The sequence below is a fragment of the Maniola jurtina genome, chromosome 5 (genome assembly GCF_905333055.1).
Source record: "Maniola jurtina chromosome 5, ilManJurt1.1, whole genome shotgun sequence".
Classification (NCBI taxonomy): Eukaryota; Metazoa; Arthropoda; class Insecta; order Lepidoptera; family Nymphalidae; genus Maniola; species Maniola jurtina.
The window spans coordinates 4,501,097-4,528,483 of record NC_060033.1 but is presented as its reverse complement, the minus strand read 5'-3'; the positions used below and the strand labels follow the sequence as shown (position 1 = coordinate 4,528,483).

Below are 27,387 nucleotides of genomic sequence, written 5' to 3'. Positions count from 1 at the left end.
AACGTTTTTAGGGTTCCGTACCTTAAAAGGAAAAACGGATCCCTTATAGGATCACTTTGTTGTCTGTCCGTCTGGCCGTCTGTCGTGTCTGTCAAGAAACCTATAGGGTACTTCCTGTCGACCTAGAATCATGAAAGGCATGTAGGTAGAGCTTATAGCACAAGTACCTAAAGGGAAAAATTCGTAAACAGTGAATTTGTGGTTACATCACAGAAATAAAAATGTATTCATAAACAAATATGTAATTAGTATTTTCTATTTTCAAAGTAAGATAACTATACCAAGTGACGTATCATATGAAACGGTTTTACCTGTATATTCCAAAACAGATTTTTATTTATTTTTATGCATAATAGTTTTTAATTTATCGTGCATAATGTCGGAAAAAATACTCGAGCACAGAAGCCTCTTTGCCAAGTATTTTGCATTAAAATAACTCGATTTGCTACAAAAATTTAACTGAATGAGCCGTGAATCTTTCAGCAATCGTGAAGGTAAAAGATTTCAGAGTTTAATATGAGTGAAACATAAAAGCATAAAAACAACAAAATACATCAAACTGGCAATCACTTAAATGTTCTATAGGAATAACCAAATTTGCTCACATTTGCAAGTCAATCTCAGCGTCTCTGTGTACATATGGACAGCATACGTTAAGCAATGGTGACCTAATTCGGTAACTTGACTGATGCATGTTAAACCGTTGACCCAATTTTTTTTTCACGATAATTTTCTAAGAAAATCGATAGTTGTCATAATAGTCGATAGCGATAATTAAATACCATTGTTAAATACCTATTGCATAAGGTCGTTGACCTGTCCCTTCCACGTTGGTGTCAAAGTAATGTTACTGACAACATAAAGACAGCCCTGTAATATGCAAGTATTATAATGCTTTTATAAAGTCTCTACATAGACCTTACTTATTATATTAAATACCTATTAAAAATAATTCGAAAGTATGGCATATATTTTTGAAAATTAGAAAAATATTATTTTCTTACTGATTAGCTACATCGATTTTGAGCCCAAAACAAAGAATAGTAGACTATTCAACCGCTGGGATTGTTTCTGGCGGATTCACCATGCTTACTACAGTACAGATACATTTTCAACAAAACCTCAATTCCATCAAAAATACTTATGGTCGATATAAAATAAAATGGTCGATAAACTACCTACCCATTTCCCTTAATCTTCAGTTCTCATGATAAACTTGCAGCGAACCAAAATGTCTTGAAAGAGGTTCAGAGGGTCCGCAATATAAACAACCGGTGACCCCGCCGTACAAACGAAGGAAGCACAACTATCGACCCACTATCGACCAAATCTCTGTAATTACACGTCACGCACACAAACTCAACATAAATTCTACGAAACTGGTCACTTAACACCTTCCGATACGCATTTGACACAACGTAGTGATTATATTTTTTTGTTTGACACTTCAATGAAATAATTTAATTTTAAATCGTATCGTAATCGTGCTGTGCAAATTACACAACTTCAAATTGAAGTCTAGGGTTGTCAGAAAATAAATGGGGTAATTTTGCCTAAAAATGAGCAATTTTTTTTTCATTATATTTAGACAAATTTATATTTTATTTTTGATGACAATCATAATATAACTAAGCGAAAAAGGCTGTTTTGTTAATTAAAAGATTTTAAATTGATATTGAAATTTAACTAAAACAAAACTTATTACTAAATTGTAGTACATTTAATATACCAGTCTCCGTCATAATAGCTGCATGCCAAATTTATCATGAAGTACCTAGGTACCTACGTAATTGGTGTACGTACGTTGGACAGATAAAAACATACGTTTTTATCTGTCCAACGTACTTACCATGTTGTCTTCTATGTTTTTTGTAAATGTATATGTTTGTGTGTGCAATAAAGAAATAAATAAATAGGTAATCAAAATCTTACTACATTAATAATATTATTTAGTTATAGTTAGTCCATGATAGGTTGTTTTGGTAGGCACCCACCAAAACAACCTTAGCGACGAACGGAGGACTCGTCACGCGTGATGTGGTCAAAGATGGGACGCTATACGGATAGCTAGAATATTTATCTTTATTTAGGTATTTTTTAAGGTCATAAATGTCAGAAAACACAAGACAAATAAAATATGAACCCATTTTGAATAAATAACTTTGAATTTGGCTTAGAGAAAAAAAAACCGCTACCCAAGAGCCGCTTTGTGTAATTTGGTAAGAGATCTACGATATAGGGATGTAAACTTGCCCGGTGTATAACACCAAAAGTAGTGAATAGTCTACTAACCCTGCGAGATACGCTAAATAAAATCGCTAACTGGTACATACTTGGATTATTATTAAATATTTTTAGTGAATATATTGCGTTTTTATATTTGACTTTTTAACTTTTTTATTTTTAACTGTCAGGATACGATTATATAGTAAACATGGTGATGGGCACCCTGTTAAGCAGAGATTTTCAATAAGGCCAGAGGCCCTATACTGTAATTAATCAAAATTATGTAAAAACAGAGTAGGTAAATTTTAATACGTTGCAATCGATAAATTATTATTTTCTAGCATCGAACATCCATCGATTTGTAACTATCATAATAAAGACTAATCTAATGAGATCTCATTTTTAATAATCATCGTGAAAGGGAAAAATAGGGAAAAATAGGAAAATAGGCAAATTTTCATATGTGAATGGTATCATTCCATAACGCACACATACTCATCAACTGACAGTTCCCCTGCTTCATTTGACTTTTCGGAGCATACCATCCTGAGTATTTATTCATCCAAGAATATAAACTGATACCAACGGTTACTCGAGGCCACTCGATAGTAAAGTACAATCTACAGCAGCTTCCAGACTGTCCACTGAGGAAATGTTCTCAGAGCGGCTACACACAACTAGCCAATGGCCTTTTCTTGACGAGCTCAAAAACTGTTTTTAGCACCAAACATTAGTAATAGTAAAAAGAAAAAAAAGGCGAGAATTGGACAGGGACGCACTTATACTATGAGCCTACTGTACCTACTAAGAGATCTCTACCAGTGACGTTGTTAAGATACCCAATCTCTTTAGGGAGAGGTCAGGTTATGTAGGATTCCTATCCACTAAAACTTTGTCAATGGTCATCCTCAGCCGTCATTAAGAGGTTCCGGCAACTCTAAGTGCGCGGGTGCCTCTCATTGGACTCGTTTTGGGGGAAGGACTCCCACCTTATGTACCTTGCATGTGGGCATGATAGATTGTACCACGGCAAACTGCCGTCTTTCCAGGGTCATATTATGTACTTATTCACTACACATCATATTATGTACTACGTAAAAGTACATAATATGATGATACACTATATACATATACACATCATATTATTATGTACTTAAAAGTAAACTTTTTCTGACACATAATTAATTTATTCTTATCAATAAGTTGATTGTGTGCGCTTCCTCTGGTGAAACTTTATCCTTTATTGATTTGGAGACAAAGCTGTTTCAAGTTACAACTATTTCCAACAAAATCTTGCAGTCAGCACGTACTTGTGAAAGTAAAGGGAACTGTTAGATATCCAGTGTCTTGAATCTTATTTTTTAGCTGTTTTTAATAAAATTAAACATTCTGTCTTGTTAAAATTTTACGTCAGACGTTAGTTATGCTGCATTTACGCCACGGTAACATAGTATGGCATTGCGACATGCCACAGATCGCATGGTAACAATTATTTAAATCTAGCAAGAATATTGTCGGCGGAACATCACATAGGTCTCTTATTGGGACTTTCACAGACCACGGTCTTGAGCCTCCTGTATCCAGCGGTTACCTGCGACTTGTTTGATGTCGTCTGTCCACCTAATGGTGGTCTTTCAACGTGCGAGGTCGCCATTTTAGCATCTTGGGACCCGAAAGTAGATCGGTTTTTCGAACTATGTATGTGTCCTTCCCATAGCCACTTCAGCTATTGAGCTATTTCGGTTACTCTGGTTCTCCTACTGATCTCCTCATTGTTTCCATTAAGAGCATGCCGCAACATCGCACACTATGTACGAGTAGCTATGGCGTTAGCTACTGTTATATTCATGAAGGCATTCGAAATGATTTTTCAAAAGCTGGGTCAGCTTTTTTACCCAAAATAGAATGCCCGAATATTTCACGGCCTATCCATTTTTCTTCCCTTTTCACCCCCACGATAAATCACTAGATTTTCGTTTAGTGATATAAAAAGTAAAAATAGCGGTAGTACTACCCGAACGTCACCTTCCTGGTTCATCGATCCGTCAGCTCTAGCAAATCCCTGTGGCTTTGGATTGATTTTAAGTTCAACATATTGTGTGAAATTATTTAAATAGTTCTTATTATGTATGAAATAAAGATTATAATTTGTCTCCCTAACGATGTTTTAGAGATTAGATAAACGATTAATTATTTATTTTTATTAACACACTGAGTAGCACATTTCAACTGAAAACATGCTTTGTTGATTGTTCATTTGCAATACCAAGAAGACTTTTGAAACTTTTTTTCTCTTGAGTAAAACAATGACACACAATAAAGAAAAGAGACTTTGCAACAAAACACCACTACAGCGAAAAATTACCGGGTCGCCGTCGCAAAGCGTTATAAATGGCCTCAAAAACATTTGCCAGCGTTTTAATTAACATTTTGTTTTTAAAACCAACGGGCATAAAATTCTGCGGAGAATGTAAACAATGAACTTGATAGAAAATTAATAAAAATTCTTGGCTTAGTCGGACGTTCTTCGGTGAGGAATTAATTCACTAGCAGAAGCCTCAATATGTCCAGACTTTTTTTAAATGTACCTACGCTTGACGACAACCATGGCTGATAAAAGGCAACGACGAGGTCTAGGTTGGAATACGCTTGCCTAGAAGACTTGTATGTATTTTTGTGTGCTTTTATTATAAAAAACTTATGGTCTTACCACAAAAACTTTAGGCGCTTTTTAAACCGACTTCAAATACTTGTATAGAAACCAAAGTTTTGTGGTAAAACAGTAATTAATTTTCAGACTATATTTACTTTACATTATTCATTTGAAAATATCTCTATATAATAGGTATATAGTTAAAATTTTTGATACGTATTTAAAAATTATTTTGAAAATATCTCATCCCATACACCTCGTTCTTGTGCGCCGCTTGAATCCAGCGGCGCCCTGCGACTCGTTTGATGTTGTCTATCTACCAAGTGAGGGGATTTCCAAAGCTGTGCTTGCCGACGCCTAGCAATTTGGAACTCTAACTTCTATTGGTTTTTCGAACTACGTTCTTGCCCATTGCCACTTCAGCTTCGCAATCCGCTGAGCTGGTCACTCTGGTTCTCATAAGGATCTCCCTACTTCTGATCTGATCACGTAGAGAAACTCCAAGCCTATCTCTATAAGCCCGCTGAGTAACTCTGAGCTTTCTAATGTAAAAGCAGAAAGGAGTAATTATCTCCTGTGGATAGATAGAATTAATAGAAAATGTTTCTGGCTACTCTATTGTGGTATACACACCGTCTATAGCCATAATTACTAATTCAATAAAACTGAAATGCAATTTGTCATTGTAACAGGATGGTTTGTTCTCGTAGCTCATTGTGTTATTTTCTTAATTAAAGTGTCAGGAATGATAATGAATGTAACCTTATAACGAAGATGAAAATAATGTAAATTATATTGGATTCATCAAAATTAATTATTTTTTCGTTTTTCAATTATTATGTGTAATAAGTAACGGTACTGTGAAATTGAATTTCTCAATTGGAGTGTCTTACGAAAGTGTTCCACTTTATACAAACTCAGAATAGAACTATGATAAAATTACTTTTTTTCGCTTTTTCAATATTATAGTAGCAGAGACGTCAAGGTGCCGTACCGTACTTACTTAATTTCTCAATTGGAGATTCTCACAAAAGCTTCTCACATCTAATACCGACTTTTTAAATTGATTATTAAAATAATAAGGAATTATTCAATAATGGTTAGTTTGTTACAATTTTTTTTTTAATTTGTAGGTGTGTATTATAAATAGATAGTAGTTTAAGCCTCAATAGCTCAACGGTTGAGGAGCGGACTGAATCCCGAAAGGTCGGCGGTTCATATCCCACCCATTGCACTATTGTCGTACCCACGCCACGCCTGGCTTTACGCTTAATTGGAGGGGTAAGGGGAGTATTAGTCATGATTAGCATGGCTAATATTCTTTAAAAAAATAGATAGTAGGTAATAACTCTAAGGCAGCGATTACACCTGTAAGTTTTACTCACATAAATAACTTAGATTACTAATTGACATCAAATATACTGGGGTAGGTATACGTACTTATATGAGAGTATCTACATTAATAAGTTTATCGTAAGTTAATCATGTAAGCTACATAGCGAGTTAAACTTACAGGTGTAAACGCGCCTTAATTTAATTCAATTTTCGTTCGTAAAAAAATATCAGTGGAGACAAACTTTAACGACTGAAACTAGTCCCCAAATACATTCAAACAGTTCTAACATGTAACTGAGAATTAATCTAGAGAAAAACCTTTTAACAAATCGGGTGAGTTTCTGTGGTCGTGGTGCAGTCGACACTGAAATTGCTTTCCCAACTATTCTCCACTTTGTCAATAGAGCGTGGGATGGTAACCAAAATTCAATCCATCGTAATTTTTTAAACAACCCTTTTTCTGCTAAAATAAATAGCAGGTATTAATTTTTTAGACTTTTGATAATCTAAATAAATGTACCTACTCGTATCAAAAGAAAAGCTAACTGACTGACTGATTAACTGATCTATGAACACACAGCTTAAACTACTGGATCAGGCTGAAATGTGGTATGCAGATACATCAGCTAAGAAAGATTTTCTTGAAAATTCGACCGCTAGGGGGTAAAATAGAAGTTCAAAAATTATATATTCCACGCAACAAGCTAGTAACCGTAGAAACCGCGTGTTTTTATGATTCTGAAGGAAAGTTGGCTTAGATAAAGCTGGTAGGTATAAGGTAGGTACCTATAGCTTATGCCACACTTGTTTATGTCCACGGCTGGACATAAGTCTGTTGGGGCTCATAATTTGTGGTCTGGCACTGCTTTAACCAATCTTGTTAATCTACGAATCCATGTAAAATCAGTAGCTTTTTGGGTATTTGGGGTTAGGTGCAACGCACACCGGCCGAGTGAAGTGGTATGGTATTTTTCATGGCTCTAACTTTGACATAACGGCATTGACGTAGGCCAAGAACACCGCGTTTCATCTGAGTTTTCAAGAAACAAGTTTCAACTTTATTTGAAAGCGCATAGAGTTGATGTTTTGTTGAATTCGTAGGTTATTCCTTTTAGAAGGAGTTGTGTTTTACCGTTTTTCTGAAAAATACTGGGTATAAATATTTGGTAAGTATGCCAGGTGTCAGAGTAGTTTACTGATAAAGGTCTTAAAAACGGTGTAGTATGGTGGTGGACCGATTTTGAGGTGGTTTATTGTATTGGCCCGTAATTGTGAAACACGTCTAAGCACACACGTAATTACGGGCTACTATAAATGGAGTAGAAAAACGCTATCGTGATGTGTTTTTAAAAATTTTAATTTATCTTTTTTACTATATCTTGTTATAAATGAAACAAGAAATGGTTTTACAAAAGGTATAAACATAACAACTTAGGGGAAATCCTTGTAGTGTTCAATAAACAGTGAGAATCGCTTAACTGAGACTGAAAACAAAAGACGATTACAATCGATTGCATTCAGAATAGTTTCTAAGGAAACTATCTTAGCTATTGGAAACGGTCCGTGCGCAAAACTTTTGCCAATACTGCTGTCTTATCTATTTATGCCATAGGAAGGAAGTTTTATTGTGCATAATGATATTATGCAGTGTAATTTCTCCATTCAACGTCTTAGTATAGCTTGGATAAATACTAAATAAGTACAATATCATAAAGTCTTAGAACTGTGCTTATTGCCAGTTACCACAGATGATATTATACGGATCCGAGACATGGTCAAAAACCATGGTCACTCAGCAGGCAATGGAGAGATCCTCTACGTCATCAAATGAGGAATGATTAGATCCATAGAAGAACCAGAGTAACCGACTAGTCCAGAGTATTGCAAAGCTGAAGGTGGCCAATGGGCGGTGGACACACTACGAGGAACTGCCCGGCTAGCATGGGCAGTAGATAAAAATTATATCCCCGATTATATCCACTGATTTCTATATGACATCAGTGGATATTATCGGGGGATATAATTTTTATCTACTGCCCATGCTAGCCGGGCTGATTAACGTTGAGGCCGTTAACGTACTGGAATGCCAAAATCAAACCGGATAATGCAGCCTTGGCAATCAATTAATTATTTACCTACATTATGTTAAAAAATACTCCGTACCTTTTTCGTGGGTCAAAGTTAAAAAGAGCATGAAATTGATAAATCCTTAAACTTGTTAAATTTTTCATTCCGAAGATAAGTTTAGGCTTTCCCGGCTTAGTAGGATTAATGATAGGATTTTGCGAGCAAACTGCCTCAAACGGCGTGACAATTTTGGATATAAAATTTATATAATATTGCTTGATACAATAAAAATAATTTATTGAAAGGGTGCTATTTAATAAAAGGTAGATTTTCTCGATCGCTAAAGATTCCGAGTGAAGCTTAGTCGCACCTATGCAGGTAGGTATATTAACTTTCATATTATGAGGAAAATATATTATTAAGAAATCAATTTAAAAGTTGTGAAAAGAGTAAATGTTGGGCTAAACAAGCTTAATATACTGATACATTACGCATTTAATAATGAAAGTGTTTCGTGTACAAGATGTTGCATCTAAAAAAGTGAGGGTTTCCAAATTTTTTTTGCTTATATATCGAGTGGGATATCAAATAAAAAAGGAGAAAATTCTGAGTTCTCATACATATAAGTGTAAATTAAAAATTTATAACACCCCCGACAAGTGAGGGTTACAGTAACCAGAAAAGAGCTGATAACTTTCAAACAGCTGAACCGATTTTCTTGGATTATAGCTAAGAACGCTCTCGATCAAGCCACCTTTCAAACAAAAAAAAACTAAATTAAAATCGTCTCATTAGTTTAGGAGCTGCGATGCCACAGACAGATACACAGACACACACGTCAAACTTATAGCACCCCTCTTTTTGGGTCGGGGGTTAAAAAGTGTTGTCACGTGCATTGGCCACAGCTTCTCCACCTTGTGGCGTGGCAGGGGTGCGGGCGTGGCAGGATGTGGCGCCGCCATTCGTTTCTCCATGAACGGAATAACCGCAAGACGTGCTGTGCCCGTGTCTCTCTGAACGAGAGTTTAAGGTCGATTCACACCAAGCACGTACACGTGACACGTGCATAGTGATACACATGAATCCGTAGACATAACTGCACGCATTACGTCTACGCGAACGTTATCGCCACGCAAGCGGTATGCTATGTCTCATACAGTTACATACATTACAACGCAATGGCACGCACTGCGTCTACGCTTACGCAACGCTTACGCAGCCTGTGTGAACAAGCTGTTCAGGCTAATTCAGACTACTTTAGTATTTAGTCGAGTGGAAAGTGCTTTAGTAGCTAAAATACTCGCTACTGGTCAAAAACCGTTCACCGATGAGGAAGTGTGATAGGTAAAAAGAAACTATAGGTTCAGAAATGGATGAACGCGAAACTCCAGCAAAACATTTTGCGGCAGCTGAGCTCGACTAAAACGAAAGTTTTAGTCGAGCCGTAAACCAGTGAGTAGTGTTGCTTGGTGGTTCGACCAAATGGGTCTACTCGACCACATAATTCACAAATTTAGTCGACTAAATTTTTGCTGTTCAGACGCGTTTAGTTACTAAACTACTCGCTACTTGACTAAAATACTAATGTAGTCTGAATTAGCTTTTATGGGCCCAGCTGGTATGTATGTGGTACTAGCTTTCATTCATAAAATTACTTATTAACAAACCGGATCTAATAGAATCCAAAATCACGCTTCTGAGATATTTTGCTATAATTCGATTTCCAGGAATCTGATGAAACTAATTTGCATAGACGATTGCGCACTCCATCTGTAACATTTTCATTAGTAATTCATTGTAGTTAGTGTACTCCGATTAGAATCTGATTGCATCTGATTGTAACTAGATTGTAATCAACTAAATAGGTAGGAACTCTTGCGAACTATGTACTCCTTGTTTAGTAAATACTTCAACAGTGAATCCTAATCCGAATTACAATTCCGAATTCATCCACCTGAGTTAGTTGGGAACCGATTACTTTACATAAACGACTGGATGAGCTTCCTAAAATTTCCACTAATGATTCATTCGCGATAGTGCCCTCCTGATTAGGTACTGATTGCATCTAAGTTTAATTAAGTGAGGCTATGCTTTGTTGGGCTAACAGTTTTGATTATGAAGCAGGATAAACTTGGATTAACGAGTTCATTAACGTTTAAGCAATCTATAATGACTAGCGCTTGCTATTTTATTATTTACGGAAAATTATGTAAGTACACGGCCGTGTTTGATTCTTATTACTGGTCTTTATAATCCACACACACTGATACATTAAAGGCCATACGTTTTTGTTTAAATACAGAAAAAAGTTGAGATGGGTCATCGGTCACCTACTTAGTTTTTTTAAGAACAGAAATTGATCTTCAAACGTCTTCCTTCATTAGTAAAGTGTTAATAGGTAAACCTTATGATAATTTTGGACTTCCGTTTTGAATCCGTTATTAATTTGACCACAATTGAATCGTTGCGTTTTAACGATCATTTAGTGTAAACGCTTTAAAGATAGCTTTTGTATAAACCGTGAGGAAATAAAACAAAAGGTGAGGTATATAATTTTAGCCATGCTGTGCAATTTTTGAACATTAATCTGTCGTGTTCATCCCAATTCAGTGTGTGTGCTTAGAGCTTTTAGGTTTATATTACGAGACATACACAGTAACCTTTACATCGAAGGTTCAAAAGTGTCAAAGGACTATAATCTCCTACCTTTTAACAGGGCTCTCTCCGTCACTCGTTTCATACAATCGTAGTTCCAATTTCATTTGAATATTAAGCAACCAAAGTACATGAAATTTTGCAGACATATTCTAGAAACTAATATCTGTGTCTGTGGTTTAGACATAGATATTAGTTTCTAGAATATGTCTGCAAAATTTCATAGACTTTGGTTGCTTAAGAGGGCTCTCTCCGTCACTCGTTTCATACAATCGTAGTTCCAATTTCATTTGAATATTAAGCAACCAAAGTCCATAAAATTTTGCAGACATATTCTAGAAACTAATATCTATGTCTGGTTTTCCAGATTTCTGTTAAAATATTCGGTTTCAAAGTTACGCGGTCTTAAAAATTTTCATACAAATCTTTGAGCCCCTGTAATTTTAAAACTACATATTTTTAGAAAAATCTAAAACACCACAGACACAGATATTAGTTTCTAAAATATGTCTGCAAAATTTCATGGACTTTGGTTGCTTAATATTCAAATGAAATTGGAACTACGATTGTATGAAACGAGCAGAAACGAGTGACGGAGAGAGCCCTCTTAAACTTATCGCTAGTAGCGTTAAACTGATAAACTTCAAAACTTAATAGCTGTAAACCTTGTTGTAACTGTATATACGAAGGAAAAATTCTTCTGTAAACATATTGCAAAGTTCGATTTTCAATTCATTTTATTAGTTAGCTATTTTTATAGAATTGAGTCAACCGAAATCAATTAACCAAAAATAACCTTTCAGGTAACTTCGCGATAGCGGAAACGCAGTCTACGCTGAAATTCATTTAACTGCACAACGTTTATCAACATTCGTCAATCGGGCGTTCATTGGAAACGAAAAAAAATTGTTTGTTGTAAACATTGGAGGCGTGACACTTCTGATTCCGCCAATTGAAGGAAATTAGAGCCGTTTTGCTCATCAGGTACTTTTATTGCACGTATTTATGCGAACTTAAAAAAAACCGGCCAAGTGCGAGTCAAACTCTCGCACCGAGGATTCCGTAGTCGGGTAATTTTTCCGACATTTTGCACGACCAATCAAAAACTGTAATGCATAAAAATAAATAAAAATCCTTTTTAGAATATACAGGTAAAGCCATTTCATATTATGATACCCCACTTGGTATAAATATCTTACTTTCAAAATTGAAGCACATTTTTTTTTAAATGATGTAACCACAAATTGTCGGTTTTCGGAATTATTCCTTTACTTGTACTACCTACCTGCCAAATTTCGTGATTCTAGGTCAACGGGAAGTACCCTATAGGTTTTCTTGACAGACACGACGGACGGACGGACAGACAGACAGACAGACAACAAAGTGGTCCTGTAAGGGTTCCGTTTTCCTTTCGAAGTACGGGACCATAAAAATGGTCTTACTTTTCCATGTCCGCTTTATCGTTGATATCGGGAGTGCTATGACTTATGGGTTAAATCAGGGGTGTAACCCATATTCGCTAAGGTATACGAAAAGCTATAAAATAAAAATACCGCTTCAATTTTCGTTCAGAGTTAGTATTTTAACTTTTGCAGGTGTTAATTAATAAATTAGCAAGGCGCAAACAATGCACGTTACACCGCCACTCACGGATAGTTTCATATTCAGATTGCAGAGTGAATAAATTAAAAGTTGCCCGCTCACCTCGCGGCTAATTTCTTTACAAAGTTAGAGTTGCATGGAATATGTAAACAGACTCTAATGTCTTACACTCTTAATACAACAGGTGCATAATCAAAAAGCAACCAACGTAGAGTAAATGTTTTCGCTGCCAACTAAAAAAAAATTACTGAGTTTTTAATGTTGGGTAGAAGCAGGCGTTCCTTTGCGGAATTCCATGATATACAAAGTACTATATAATTAAGATTAATTTCAAATCCGCCAATATAAACAAATCTGTACTACACAAACTTGTAGTATGCGATATTGCAAAAATCTTTGCAATTGTGCATTGTGGAGTCTGCATCTCATGAAGATGCTTCGGTGTCTGAGTGAGACGTACGTTGAGTGTGTTCTGGAAGATCTATGTGGCGTTGTGTATTTCTTGCTTTTTTGCTTGTTTAGTGGTGGGAGGGTGGAGATACGTCACATACTACACATTGTACCACACTTTTCTGTTTTGGCAGATAATAGCAAATTAAGCTCGTTGCTCCTTGTATAATATAACTAGTTTTAAGTAGGTAGGTAAGTGCGTTTTTATAGCGGTGAAAAACTATAAAAATAAAATAAGCTTCGAAGGAAATCAGCAAAATTAAAAAATTTATAAGTTGAACGGACCCTCTATCGGGTATTAAACTCAGATTTTTTTTTAATCTTGTGAATTAAGCGTTCATACCTACTTACATATTACAGACCCTAGTCTGATGTCTAATTTTATTTCAGTAAAGTTTTACGATCTCTTTTAGGATAAATTTGGATTTTATTAATTTAGAAATTGAAACAAAAAAGAAATCTAGAATGAAAATAACGTCAATTGCGTTGTTCTTGAAGGATTTGCTTGATTAAATTTATTTTTTAGCAGTAGGTACCTACTTGGACTTGGAAAATGTTGTTTCTCCGAAAATAAAGTTTTAATAAATTAAACTAGGGTCTTGATTGAAGAATCTAGCTCTACAATATGCTTAACTGAATACTTTTGCCACTTTGTATAAAACGTTGAACAATAAATATATCGACATAATTTTACTTAAATAAAAAGAAATTTGAAAGAATACTATTTTAATAAATAAAAGGTATTTTTATACTATACATTAAAAAACAATTGGTTGTCTGTAAAGTCGGTTTACTGACGATAGTTGAACGTGACAACAAAGGCCGATTGTGCTTCTTTGTCGCTCGTTCCGCGCTCTCTCTTGCACTTCAAGCCTTACATGGAACGCCTCAGAGCGAGGTAACGCCGCCGCGCATGAGTCATGTTTTTTCGTGCGTGCAGCCGGCTCTATCGAATTATAAGACGTTGTCACGTCAAAAATAAGGATTAAAAGTTGACTTAATTCTCGTACTCGTACGCTAGTATTCGTACCTATTTATTTCAAATAGTACAGTAGGAGTAGTACTATGCTTACGTGGGACGCTTCGAAAAAAGTGTAAATTAAAAATTTATAACACCCTCGACAAGTGAAGGTTAGGTAAGTGAAGGTAACTAGAAAAGAGCTGATAACTTTCAAACGGCTGAACCGATTTTCTTGGATTATAGCTAAGAACACTCTCGATCAAGCCACCTTTCAAACAAAAAAAAACTAAATTAAAATCGGCTCATTAGTTTAGGAGCTACGATGCCACAGACAGATACACAGGTCAAACTTATAACACCCCACTTTTTGGGTCGGGGGTTAATAAATAGGTAGTAACTTAAGGAAAATAGGAAAATAAAATTGCTCGGCATCAAAACTGTGTGACGTGTCATAGCGCCTTTGACTCTGATATGATTAGGCGTCATATTTTGTACGTGTAATATATCAAAGTGACGCGGGGCTGTATAACGCTCACCTTGATTCTTCGGAAAAACCACCTAATTTTTCTTGGGACCATGTCAAAGGAGGTTCCTCAATCACCTGTTTTGATGTTTGGCCACAGAATAAGCGGGCTTTACGATATTTAACAGCAGTACAGATATATAAATATATTTTAGATATACCAGAGGTACGCTGGAACGAGATTTGAAAGGTGTCGGATTAAGAAACTGGTGGGAATGACTGTGCATGGGATAATAGTATGTACCTAAGCAGGTATACGCCCACAAAGAGCTGTAGTACCAATAAAAATAGTAGATATAAAAGAAAAATTGTTTGCGGTAGGTAGTATTAGATATAGGTATTACTCAGCATTATTTTATGTATTTTTTTTAATATCTGTTATGATTATAATCCCATATTTGTTTTATAACTAATTAAAAAGTCTAATTCCAAATCATAGTATAAAAATAAATAATTAGCTTTTGAATGAAAAATTATGCCAATGGCTTAAATCCAAAAATATTACGATAGTTCTTTATGAATGCAGTACTTTGACGATCGTTTACAAGAAAGATCCAATATAAATATCTGTATAATTGTTACCATTATAGATACCGTTTCAATGGATAAATGTATATTTGGGAAGTAGTTTGATATTCACACGAAACATTAAAACCGCTGCTTTTATGGCTCAACATAGAGATACTACTGCATCTGCCGGTGACAAATGAACGCGGTTTTTTAAGCGCAACGAACGTCACAATGTATGTTTTCTTCGCTGCAATATGTTACTTTACAGGGCTTGAAACAGAGTCCAAATTTGAATGAAGCGTCAGCAAATGTGACAGCCGAAGATAAACAGACGGAAGCGAAATGTTGGTCGTTAAAGCCATTTAGCGTTAACTCGAGCTGATTATGTTTTGTTTTTCAAGCAATTTTTCGTGTCACATATGAGATATCGCAGTTTTAAATTCACGTTTCCAGGGAAAATTACTTTTTGAAGGACTTGGATGGTTTGAATAGAAAAAAGCATGTGTTTCTCTAACTTTAACATCAAACGCGTCAGTTAGTTTTATCAAAAACGTTTTGGAAACAGAGCGCTGAAAATTAAAAGACCTTTGTCGGTTGTGCTACCGATCACTGCAATTGACAGATTGAAAAGAGCGCTGATTTTAGTTTGTACTTAAGGTCACAGCACACTATCAACTCGGAAACGAACTTTACCGTAGCACCTTTCGCCTTTCCGTCCAGGCAAAAATAAATCAGCAGCTCTGGTACGTCGACTCGGCTAGGTGACGCCGCTCTTACAGCTTGCCAACCGTACACAGGCAAGCATGGATGAAGTTACATATTCGGGTATGGAGAAATGTAAACGCAGGGACGACAAGCCGTTAGGCGTGGGAACCGCATATAGTCCACGCACCGCACCGCGGTTGTGAGCTTGTCCCGAGGCGAGGCGAGTATGATACGATTCCGATTAGAGTATGTTGCAGTAAATAGTTTCATTACTGAACGGCTCGAGTTGATACGCTGACGATCCCTTTCCGAGTTGATATGTGTGCTATGACCATTTTTGACCTAAAAATGTTTTAAACATTTCGCCGGCCAATGATACCTTTTTTGCATGGGAAATAAATATGATAAAAACGTCAAAAAAGGTACCTGTGTATAAATTAGATTTCAGAGAATATGTTTCATTTAATTTTATCATTTAGTTCTAAAACCAGTTAAAATATTCATCAAGCTATTGAATCAAGTTTCAAAATGATATACATAATATATGATAGCCAATAGCTACTTGTTCAAAAAATTTAACTCAGTTTACTGATACAGTGAATGATAAAAATGAAACTGTCGGAAAATGATAGATAAAAGACAAAAAAATTCCTTAGAATTTTTTTTTACGCTTAGCACACCTATACGTACTTACATTGTAAGCTATATTTATGTTTATGAACTCAATTTTTTCCCCCTCTTTCATTTAATATCCCACTGGATACAATAGAACAAAAAAAATTTTTGGAGACCTCCACTTTTTTCGATGTAACCATCCGTTAGGTTCATTTTTTCTTATAAAATGTAGCTTATGTCACCCGGACTGTAATGACGAATCGATTAACACCTCATTCATGAAAATCGGCTCAGTAGTTTAGAACACACATAAACACAAACCTACATAGTTATTATATATACAATATACATACATAGACTGTTATATAAATCATAACACTTTCGTTTGGCTCTGCCATAGTCGGGTAGTAAAAATAGGTCAAAACCCTGTGTCAATTAGGTCAAACCATATTCTTAGTAGTCGAAGTAAAATTATCGCAATAGGTGCCTATTATTATCAATAGTGTAGGTACTAAAAATAGCTCCTTCAATGCACAAACGTTTGTCAACAAAACGTTCAGTGGGAAGGAAAATTAATTTTGTAGCTAACACTCGAGCCGTGATACTGTGAATTCTGTTGAGTGGAGGTAATAGCTTCTATTCGGATCATTAATTTCACTGCCCATCGTTGCTTTCTTTTACGATGACCATAATTCATGTGATATTTCAAGAAAAATTTTCATTGTGGTACAGTTTACTTTGTTATCGGACTATACTTGTTTTGAACGACCTAATTTTTATTTTTAATATGAAGTCTGCTTAAACCACTGTTTTCTTTGGAGTGTGACCATTTAGTTTCTTATTTGTCAGAGTCCTCATTCTTATACATATATTAACGAGTATATATTTATTTTTATTTTCTGTGATACCTATTGTTTATATTTGGCAGCAGTTATAATCTGAGTGGATTTTCTCTTCCATTTTCAAATTTTCCTTTTTTAAACTACCAACTAACTTTAATTACTACTGCTATGAACTATGAACTACAATTGAGTTAGAATTACCCAAAAATTTGGTAGGCGAAGTTTAAAAGTTGTCAAACCAGAAGATTAGCTATTCAAATAAATCTATACTTACTACTACTACAGGTACTGACTAAAACTCTCTAAGCAAGTCCATTAGGAAAACTATGATTTAGGGTGAGAAGGTATACAGTAGGCAACAATATGGTACTTTATGGATAATAAGGCGCCATATTGTTGTAGTAAAAGTGCTGCTTTTTGCATAGCAGTTAAATATAATGGAGGTGTCTGTCAGACGTCTAGACACGTGCGTGCCTGCATTTTAACCAGCCATAGTTTTTCTCGACATTTTTTAAGTGCTTTCATCACTGCGTTTCACTTTGACAATGTGTGTTTATAAAAGCCTGTTGTCGTAGGCACGGTAAATACCTATGAGTTATAACTACTTCCTACAAGGGTTTCCTCTTATATATCCTAGCGTTAACCAGCTCATTCAAAAAAAAGCAGCAGTAAAATTAGGTATTTCATGAAAAATCGATTTTACTAAGTTAACGCCCAATACTTGTAAAGTAATCAGGAACGATTAATATTTGCATGTGTAAACTTCATCCATCGTAAACTACAAAAGGTTGTTTCATATAGCACCCAACTTGATTAACTTATAACTAATTATTGTAATAAACTCGTAATAACTTAAAATAACTCTTCTTGAGGGCGCGCTAAGTTCGAAACAAAAAAACAAGTGGTAGTTAAACTAATTTAATCAAAAGAATCATGATTTTAATTTATCTCTATTTAACTTAATTTGTTTCTAACAACTCAGTGGTATTCAGATGTTTTATTAAATGTGCCTAAAATTATTATTTTCGGAATTAAATATTTAATACCTAATGCGCAAAATGAACAGATTTTGCTATCAGTAAAAGTCACGTTGGTAGAGTAGCAGTATCAGCTAAGTAGGGTTTCATCATGACTAACCCATCGCCGGCTCACTACAGAGCACGGGCCTCCTCTCAGGATGAGAAGGGTTTTGGTCATAGCATGCCACGCATGCCAAGAAATTTATGGAGAACTCTCAAGCATGCAGGTTTCCTCACGATGTTTCCGTTCACCGGTAAAGTAAGTGATATTTAATTACTTTGACTTGACTTGACTTGATCAACCCATTGCCGGCCCACTACTGATCACGGGTCTCTTCTCAGAGTGAGAAGGGTTAGGCCATAATCTGCCACGCTGGCCCAATGCGGATTGGCAGACTCCACACACCTTTGAGAACATGGAGAACTCTCAAGCATGCAAGTTTTTTCGCGATGATTTCCTTCACCGTTAAAGCAAGTGATATTTAATTGCTTGAAACGCGCATAACTGAAAGTTAGAGGTGCGTGCCCGGGATTGAACCCCGGCTTCCGATTACGAGCCAGACGTTCAAACCACTAAGCTATCACAGCTGTTAATTACTTTAAACACACATAAATCGAACGCCCAACCTCCGAGGCAGCTGCCTATCTACTAGGCTATCACAGCTTTTTGTAAAGTATTATTATTGTAGTAATAAATTAATCACAAGAGGCGAGCATATAGTTGCGCCCGTAAAGGCAAGTTGGCTCAACACAAATATTGCCGCCGGCATCAGTCACTGCTCTAACGAGACCTCGGGATTATTTCACTTATTAATTTAAGCTCGACGCAATTTATGACGCAAATTATTATTTATTATTATAACTAATATGAAAGTTCAAACACAAAGCTTAAATGTAAATAATAATATAATGGGATGACTGTACCAGACCTGATGGATTGAAACTGGTTTTTTGGGAACGGCTTAGACGTATCCTAATGATGTGAGACGCAACGTGCGTTGCCATAAAATTATAAGCATCAAGATCTGGAACCGCAGTAGAAATGACTGAAACCAGTAAATGCCATTTGCCTAGCAGATACTTATCCACATCTTATACCACCCGATTGCAATGAAACATTGTATAATTGTTGTTGGTACTTGCGGAAAAGTTTCTGACATAGAATCATTTACGTATACGTGGCGCGCGAGTCGCATTACGACGAATGCCGGGCATTAGCCAGTAAAAATTTACATGCAAAATGGTTGCAGATTCCATTTAATTCAATTCATCCAACAGAACTTGAAACACATTTTCCAACTTTTAGAAAAAGTAGGTAGGTATACACTTTTCAAATGCGTTACATTTAAAAATGCTTTTAAAGCATTCAACCAAAAGCCAGGCAAATAGAAAGTTTGAGTGCTCAGATCTTTACTAATTCTTTCAGCCACTTTCAACTTTAATAAAAGAGATTGAAAATACTTAAGCTAACTAATTGTTGGCTTAAGCCTTGGCTTAAGAACTTTTAGCACTAAAATATATCGTAGTCCAATTATATTATTTATTAATTAAGTACGCTAGGCACTCAAATCCATACTTACTAATAATATTGTAAATGCGAAAGTGTGTCTGTCTGTCTGCTACGTTTTCACGGTCCAACCGCTGAATCGATTTTAATGAAATTTGGTACAGACTTGAGATACATCCCGGGGAAGGACATAGGCTACTTTTTATTCCGGAAAATCACATGCAACGGTTTTGGGCCAATTAAATCCAGCGGCTCCCTACGACTCGTTTGATATCATCTGTCGACCTCGTGGGGGGTCTGCCAAATGCTACCCTTTCCGTAGTGAGGTTATCCTTTAAGCACCTTGTGACACCATAACTTCTGTCCTTTCTTCGAACTATATACTCCACTATATAAGGAAAAAGTAAAACAAAAAAAAAAAAATATTGGATAGAATCAGGCGTTACTTTGCGGAAGTTCATGTTTAGCAAGAAACAGTTAAAAATTATTTTGCTATAATCCGCCAACAGAAAAAATCTGTATGGTCAAACATGCAGTTACAAGCTAAGCACCGCTTACCTCCCCAACCAAGCAATAAAGCCAAGTTCCCAAGCAAGCACTGCCACCACCATTCACATGCACCACCACACAAGACTTTTCCACTACTCTCGACGCACGTTTCGCCCCGACACCGGAGCATCCTCAGGAGATTTCGACTTTACAATGCTGTATTGTCAAGTGAATTTGTCATTGTCATTGTAAAGTCGAAATCTCCTGAGGATGCTCCGGTGTCGGGGCGAAACGTGCGTCGAGAGTAGTGGAAAAGTCTTGTGTGGTGGTGCATGTGAATGGTGGTGGCAGTGCTTGCTTGGGAACTTGGCTTTATTGCTTAGTTGGGGAGGTAAGCGGTGCTTAGCTTGTAGGTAACTGCATGTTTGACCATACAGATTTTTTCTGTTGGCGGATTATAGCAAAATAATTTTTAACTGTTTCTTGCTAAAAAAAAAATTATAAAACTTTGAGAGGTAGGCTAATAATGATATTATACCCCACTATACATTAATAAGTATTTCAGCTTCGCAACTTCTTGAGTTATATCGGTTCCATCACAACTCAGGAATAATAAATAATTTATGTTTTACAATATTGTTGTTCAGTTTAATATAACCATAATCATATTTATTTTGCCAAATTGTGGACAGTGTGTATGTAGAGTTATACTGCATATTGTCACACTAAAATATTTAAGCCAATGTGCCTATGAAAAATGCCCAAAAAAATATGCCTGTTATCAAAAAAAACCTTTCAGCGATTGCTTTTCGGGTGTAACATAACAAAGCAAAATAGATGTCCGTTCCACCCGTAATAGCCCGTAGTGAGTAATCCGTTAAATGGGAACATTATTTACGCAACTATTTCAACCTATGTGTAGAATTTGACGCCACATGTCTGGATTTGGAATTATTTATGAACAAAAGTGGCGAAATAGTTTCCCACTACGTTTCGTAGTTAAAACATTACCCATATTATAAATGCGGAAGTGTGTTGGTTTAGCGGTTTGTCTTTTAATCACGTTGAAACGCAGCAACTATCGACGTGATTTTTTGCATCGGTATAGTTAAAGACCTAGCTAGAGAGACATAGGCTAATTCTTTTTTTTTTCTCTCACGTCTGGCTTTACACTGATTAGCCAATGTCAAGTTTGTAGTTATTTGTAACGAGTTAGTTAAACTATACAAGTATGGACCCCGTCTGTGCCGGCGCTCGCCGACATACGCGCGGCACCCCCTTAGAGCGCTTTCCAGTCAGTTGTAACAAAAAAAAACACTCCAAAAAAGCAGAGCACGCCCGCCAGCTAACACCAACACAAACGAAGTCCAGCCTAATTCTTATCCAGGAAAATTAAAGATATCCCACAGGATCTTCAAAAACCTAAATCCACGCTTACGAAGCCGCGGGCATCAGCTAACATTATTATAGTTGAAATCGAATACCTCTACAACCTTGATTACAATCTGTCTCAGATATTTAGAATTGAATTTTAACAGGTAATGTTGGGGCAAAAGCTACCTACTAAGGTATTATTTCGTGACTATTTTTTGTAAAGAATCCTCGTCATCTATCATACGCGAATTTCATATTAAGACGTTATTTATCATAATTCATAATACAGACTGATTTACGACATGTTTTTATTTACAACCTAAATAATAATAGACTGATACGCTAATAACCTCGCCCTTCTAAATAAATATTTATTTAATATTTCACGTATTCGATTCTCGTTTTATTCTCTTTATCTGTTTCTGCCTTTGGTTTTCCCTCGAGCATTTTGTAGCAGTAAGTTCAAAAATACATTCATTAACAGGGCTCTCTCCGTCACTCGTTTCCACTCGTTTCATACAATCGTAGTTCCAATTTCATATGAATATTAAGCAACCAAGGTCCATGAAATTTTGCAGACATATTCTAGAAACTAATATCTGTGTCTGTGGTGTTTTAGATTTTTCTAAAAATATGTAGTTTTAAAATTACAGGGTCTCCAAGATTTGTATGAAAATTTTTAAGACCGCGTAACTTTGAAACCGAATATTTTAACAGAAATCTGGAAAACCACAGACATAGATATTAGTTTCTAGAATATGTCTGCAAAATTTCATGGACTTTGGTTGCTTAATATTCAAATGAAATTGGAACTACGATTGTATGAAACGAGTGACGGAGAGAGCCCTCTTAAATGGAATGATTTTATGCTAGAATCTAGAAAACAAAATAGTAACGAAACGAAACATTCAATTAGAAATAGTACATCTACTCGTAATTATACACCACAAAATCGCAAAATATTTCGATCGCTGCAGTACTCTACGAGAGCTCTACTTTTTAACCACCGAACCAAAAAGAGGCGTGTTATAAAGACGCGTGTCTCTGTGTATCTCTCTGTGGCATTGTAGTTCCTAAACTAATGAACCGATTTTAATTTAGTTGCCTTTTTTGTTTGAAAGGTAGCTTGATCGAGAGTGTTCTTAGCTATAATCCAAGAAAATCGGTTCAGCCGTTTGAAAGTTATCAGCTTATGTACCTAACCTTCACTTGTCGGGGGTGTTATTTTATAATTTACACTTGTTGTCTTATACAAACTTTACTTAACTTATAATCCCAAACGTTTTATGTACAGGCAGCATTGCTAAAAAGGAATTATAATGAAACCAAAGACTATTCTAGTGCTGCAATAGAAATGTTACCACCTAACATAATTTTAGAGAAAACACTCAGTTTAGGACCGTAAAGGACGAAATCATAACCTTTCATTTAAAGGTTAAAAGCACGCTCTGTAGCAAGATTGATGAGCTCCTTTGTTTCTCAGTCCTCGGTAATGATGAGTAATATCATGATGAATGTCATTCACCGACATATGAAAAGGATAAAAATGGGACGCGTAATTCTACGGGCTTTTTGCGTGGGATGCAGATATGCTTTTAGTCTTATGTTAGAAGCCCATTCTGTATATAATATTTTAAAAAACCCGGCCAAGTGTGAGTCACACTCGCGCACCGAGGGTTCCGTACTCGGGTATTTTTCCGACATTTTTCACGATAAATCAAAAACTATTATGCATAAAAATAAATCAAAATCTGTTTTAGAATGTGCAGTTAAAGTTCTTTCATAATAATATGATACCCCACTTGGACATTTTAATTTTTTTTAATGATATAACCACAAACTCACGGTTTTCGGATTTATTCCTTTACTTGTAGTATAAGACCTACTTACCTGCCTTTCATGATTCTAGGTCAACGCGAAGTACTCTATAGGGTTTCTTGACAGACACGACGGACAGACAGACAGACAACAAAATGATCCTATAAGGGTTCCGTTTTTCCTTTTGAGGTACGGAACCCTAAAAATATCAAATGTTACCTAGAAATCTAAACCTATTTTCTCTGCACATTTATCTTTTTTAGTGTCTCTGTAGTCTGTATATAAAAATATTTAAGATTTTTTTCATCTCAGGAAATTAAAAAGTACCCATTTGTTAAAAAAAAAAAAACTAAATGTAACTAAATAAATTCGTAAAAAACAGGTAGATTTATATTTGGGATACAGAAGTTTTCGTTTATCCGTTGGGGTTCCTTTCTAAAATAAAACAATTAACATTTTGTTGACGACTAAAATATATCTAAGCTCACGTTTTCCGGCGGAGATTGATGAATATCTTTGTTTCTCGGCGAGCGGTGCTGATGAGGAATACTATGATGAATGCTTGTGAATGTCATTCACCGGAAAATGAAACGAATAAAAACCGGAGCCGTTAATTAAACGAATTCAACGGAAATTCAACGCGTTTCTCGCGTGAGATACAAACATTCATTTTTCACTTTTAATTTCGTGTCATAATTCCGTGTATTTCCGTGTTTGTATACTTACGAGTAATATTCATCGTCATCATCATTTATGATCAACCCATCGCCCGCCGGTGCACTACTGAGCACAGATCTCGTCTCCGAACGAGAAGGGCTTAGGCCATAGTCCGCCAAGCTGGTCAAATGCAGATACCTCACATACCTCTGAGAATAATATAGAGAATCCTCAGGTATGCAGATAGATCCTCACGATGTTTTCCTTGACCATTAAAGCAAATTGTATTAATTGATTGCTTAAAATTGCACATAATGTTAGAGGTGCGTGCCTGGGATTAAACCTACGACCTTTCGAATAGGAGGCTAACGACGCAAAGTCTTACTTAACCACTAGGCTTTACACCAGTTAATCCCTACAATTCAGAAGGTTACATACTATTTATTTAGTGCTAGCGAGTATGTTTTACTGTAGTCTGATGATTTCAGATACTTGTTTATGCAAATGTTCAAAGATTTGTTCAAACATTTTCTAATAATACTGTTTCCTCACAATCCAGAATCTCAAGTCCAAAACACCCGATGCTCTCAGGAGCAATCAAAATCTGCCAACATCAACAAACGGATATTACCTTAACGATCACGTGCCTAGCGATTCGTCAAGCGTTTTGCTAAAATCTCCGTCCAGGGAGCAAAAGGGGTTACTAAGCCCTTTATATGCCCTTTATTTGCCTTGGGACCATCTAATTTATAGCAATACCTGAAAATTCAAAACCACAAAGTCACGGTTTTCGGATTTATTCCTGTACTCCTGCTATAAGACCTACCTACCTGCCAAATTTCATAATTCTAGGTCAACGAGAAGTACCCTATAGGTTTCTTGACAGACACGACGGACGGACGGACGGACGGACAGATAGACAGACAGACAGACAGACAGAGAGACAACAAAGTGATCAAAGGGTTCCGTTTTTCTTTTTGAGGTACGGAACCTTAAAAATTAGGAAGGGCCAGGTAGCCAGCCGGGCAATAAGTTCATTTCATGTCAGGCATTTGTGCCTTGATGGGGTACGGAAGCGACAAGATCTTGAATTACTTTATACAATGTCACAATTGTATGTCTTGAATAGCGTTAGACACATCCGGCCTAAGGATGACCCTAATTTGTAATTTTTTACACGTAAAAAGATATCAAGGGTATACTACCTACATAATTTTACACGTGGAAAATGTTCCAGAGAAAAACCGTGGGCTTCATAATCATACACACCGTATTCAAATGTTAGTACGATAATTCTGAGAAATGGGACTTATGCATGGCTAAATTGGTAGTGGTCTCCGCGATAGAATTCTCTATTTTATAGATATTATATAACTTCCTATTCGGTAATGTTCTTTCAGACTGAATTTCAGCCACGAAAGTCAATATCAATGGAGGCGTGTTAACAACGTTGCTGCAGCGTGTGTACAGGTGCTACTTCTAACTACAGGGTACTTTATCTATTCCCTCGCTCTCATAGTCCGATGGGATGGCAATCTCACATGACTAGGGTCTAGGAACCGTTCAGGCACAGTACTAACAACGGTTCTACGTGCTCTCCAAGGCACTGGGTGCATCGCAAACTTCTCGAGTCCGAATGTCACTTACTCTGACGGTAAAGAAAAAATGGTGACGTAGCGTGCAGGTGTAAGAGTTCTCCATAATGTTCTGGAAGGTGTGTAAAGTATACCAATCTACACTTGGCCAGCGTGGTAGACGATTAATTTACTCAAGATAATGATATTCCACTAAGCACCTAACTTGTTTCTTACTTTTAAGTTTATTTTATTTATACGGGTTACGTTTTTTACATTTATTTTATATTTTTTTGCGTAGTCCGGTGACAGTTTAAATTTAATCTTTGTTTTTTTTTTAAAATTAATAATAAAGTCACTGTCTATAGTGGATACAGCTTTACAAAGCACCGTTTCGTTTATTGTTTTGCCAGTTTTAAAATTTTCCCCTTCAGCACAAATACAAACAAATGTGTTCGAGGCCCTTTAATGAATACAAATGGAGTCTTTTGAAAGGCACAAATGAAATATAGACCTAACTTCTATTTGTTAAGTAAAATTAATAAGCCAACGAAATTGGGTCAAATCGTAAATAAGTATTCCCTCTTGCAGTTATTTGAAAATCATTTTGAGTTCTGGCATTGTTCGTTTCATGAAACCAGATAGGTACCTGTCCCAAATAGTTGGTACTTTACCCACTATGTAAACCTATCGGTTAATTAGTGTACTAATGTAGCTTTTCTATTCAACCTAGCACATTCATGGTATTCAATGAGAGTGTATAGAGTAGGTATCTAGTGACAAGTATTCTGTTTCGCAATGCATCCCAACCAATTTTATGTTGCGAATTTGTAAATTGTAGTCTTAACTAAATAAAATAATAACTCATTTAATAACAAGAATAAACGTTAATAATAATTTAATAAAATGGTCACAGAGATTATATTCCATATTATGGAGTCCTATTTCCATCCCTCGCATGGATCTCCTGGACCCTTAAAATAAAATCATTTTATCACTTTTTAACAGGGCTCTCTCCGTCACTCGTTTCATACAATCGTAGTTCCAATTTCATTTGAATATGAAGCAACCAAAGTCCATGAAATGCAGACATATTCTAGAAACTAATATCTGTGTCTGTGGTGTTTTAGATTTTTCTAAAAATATGTAGTTTTAAAATTACAGGGGCTCAAAGATTTGTATGAAATTTTTTAAGACCGCGTAACTTTGAAACCGAATATTTTAACAGAAATCTGGAAAACCACAGACATACATATTAGTTTCTAGAATATGTCTGCAAAATTGAGGAGGAATATGACTGTCTATGAGGAGACCGACGCATTCCTCAAGGCTTAAATATTCCGCAAACTTAAATTTATGAACTGAATACGTACAGAAGCTGTGAATTTCTACTTCGAAACTATTTATTAGTATAAATAGCTAGGAAGAATGCAACTCAATCTGTCAACGTAAGTGCCAGCTCTCAGAAGATGGAGCGCTTTAGGGGATTTAAAATCTATTTCATTTTCAAAGCAAAACCTAGCACAGTGCGGAGCGGTTGCATTGGGCAGGAATTCGAAATTCGTTGTATTTTTGTAGTAGATTACAATACCAACTTTATTCGAATACCTACTGAAGTCGCAGGAAAATAATTGTGACTTTATCAATCATATCTGTAGGTACGTAAGGTTATCTATTTCCTAATTATTTCAAATCACATCACACTAATATTATAAAGGAGAAAGTATGTATGTGTGTGTGTGTGTGTGTGTGTGTGTGTGTGTGTGTGTGTGTGTGTGTGTGTGTGTGTGTGTGTGTGTGTGTGT

At 36.0% G+C, this 27,387-nt stretch overlaps 2 long non-coding RNA genes across 2 annotated transcripts; one reads left to right on the top strand and one right to left on the bottom strand.

Annotated features, from left to right (window-relative positions):
* Positions 1 to 839: 839 nt before the first annotated feature.
* Positions 840 to 21,295, bottom strand: LOC123865138. The gene is made up of 3 exons (XR_006795917.1): positions 21,166 to 21,295; positions 3,988 to 3,994; positions 840 to 850 (listed from the first exon to the last, which is right to left on the bottom strand). It is a non-coding gene; the product is annotated as an uncharacterized LOC123865138 (long non-coding RNA).
* LOC123865137 lies at positions 5,354 to 17,644 on the top strand. The gene is made up of 3 exons (XR_006795916.1): positions 5,354 to 5,426; positions 12,811 to 12,815; positions 17,634 to 17,644. It is a non-coding gene; the product is annotated as an uncharacterized LOC123865137 (long non-coding RNA).
* Positions 21,296 to 27,387: the final 6,092 nt, after the last annotated feature.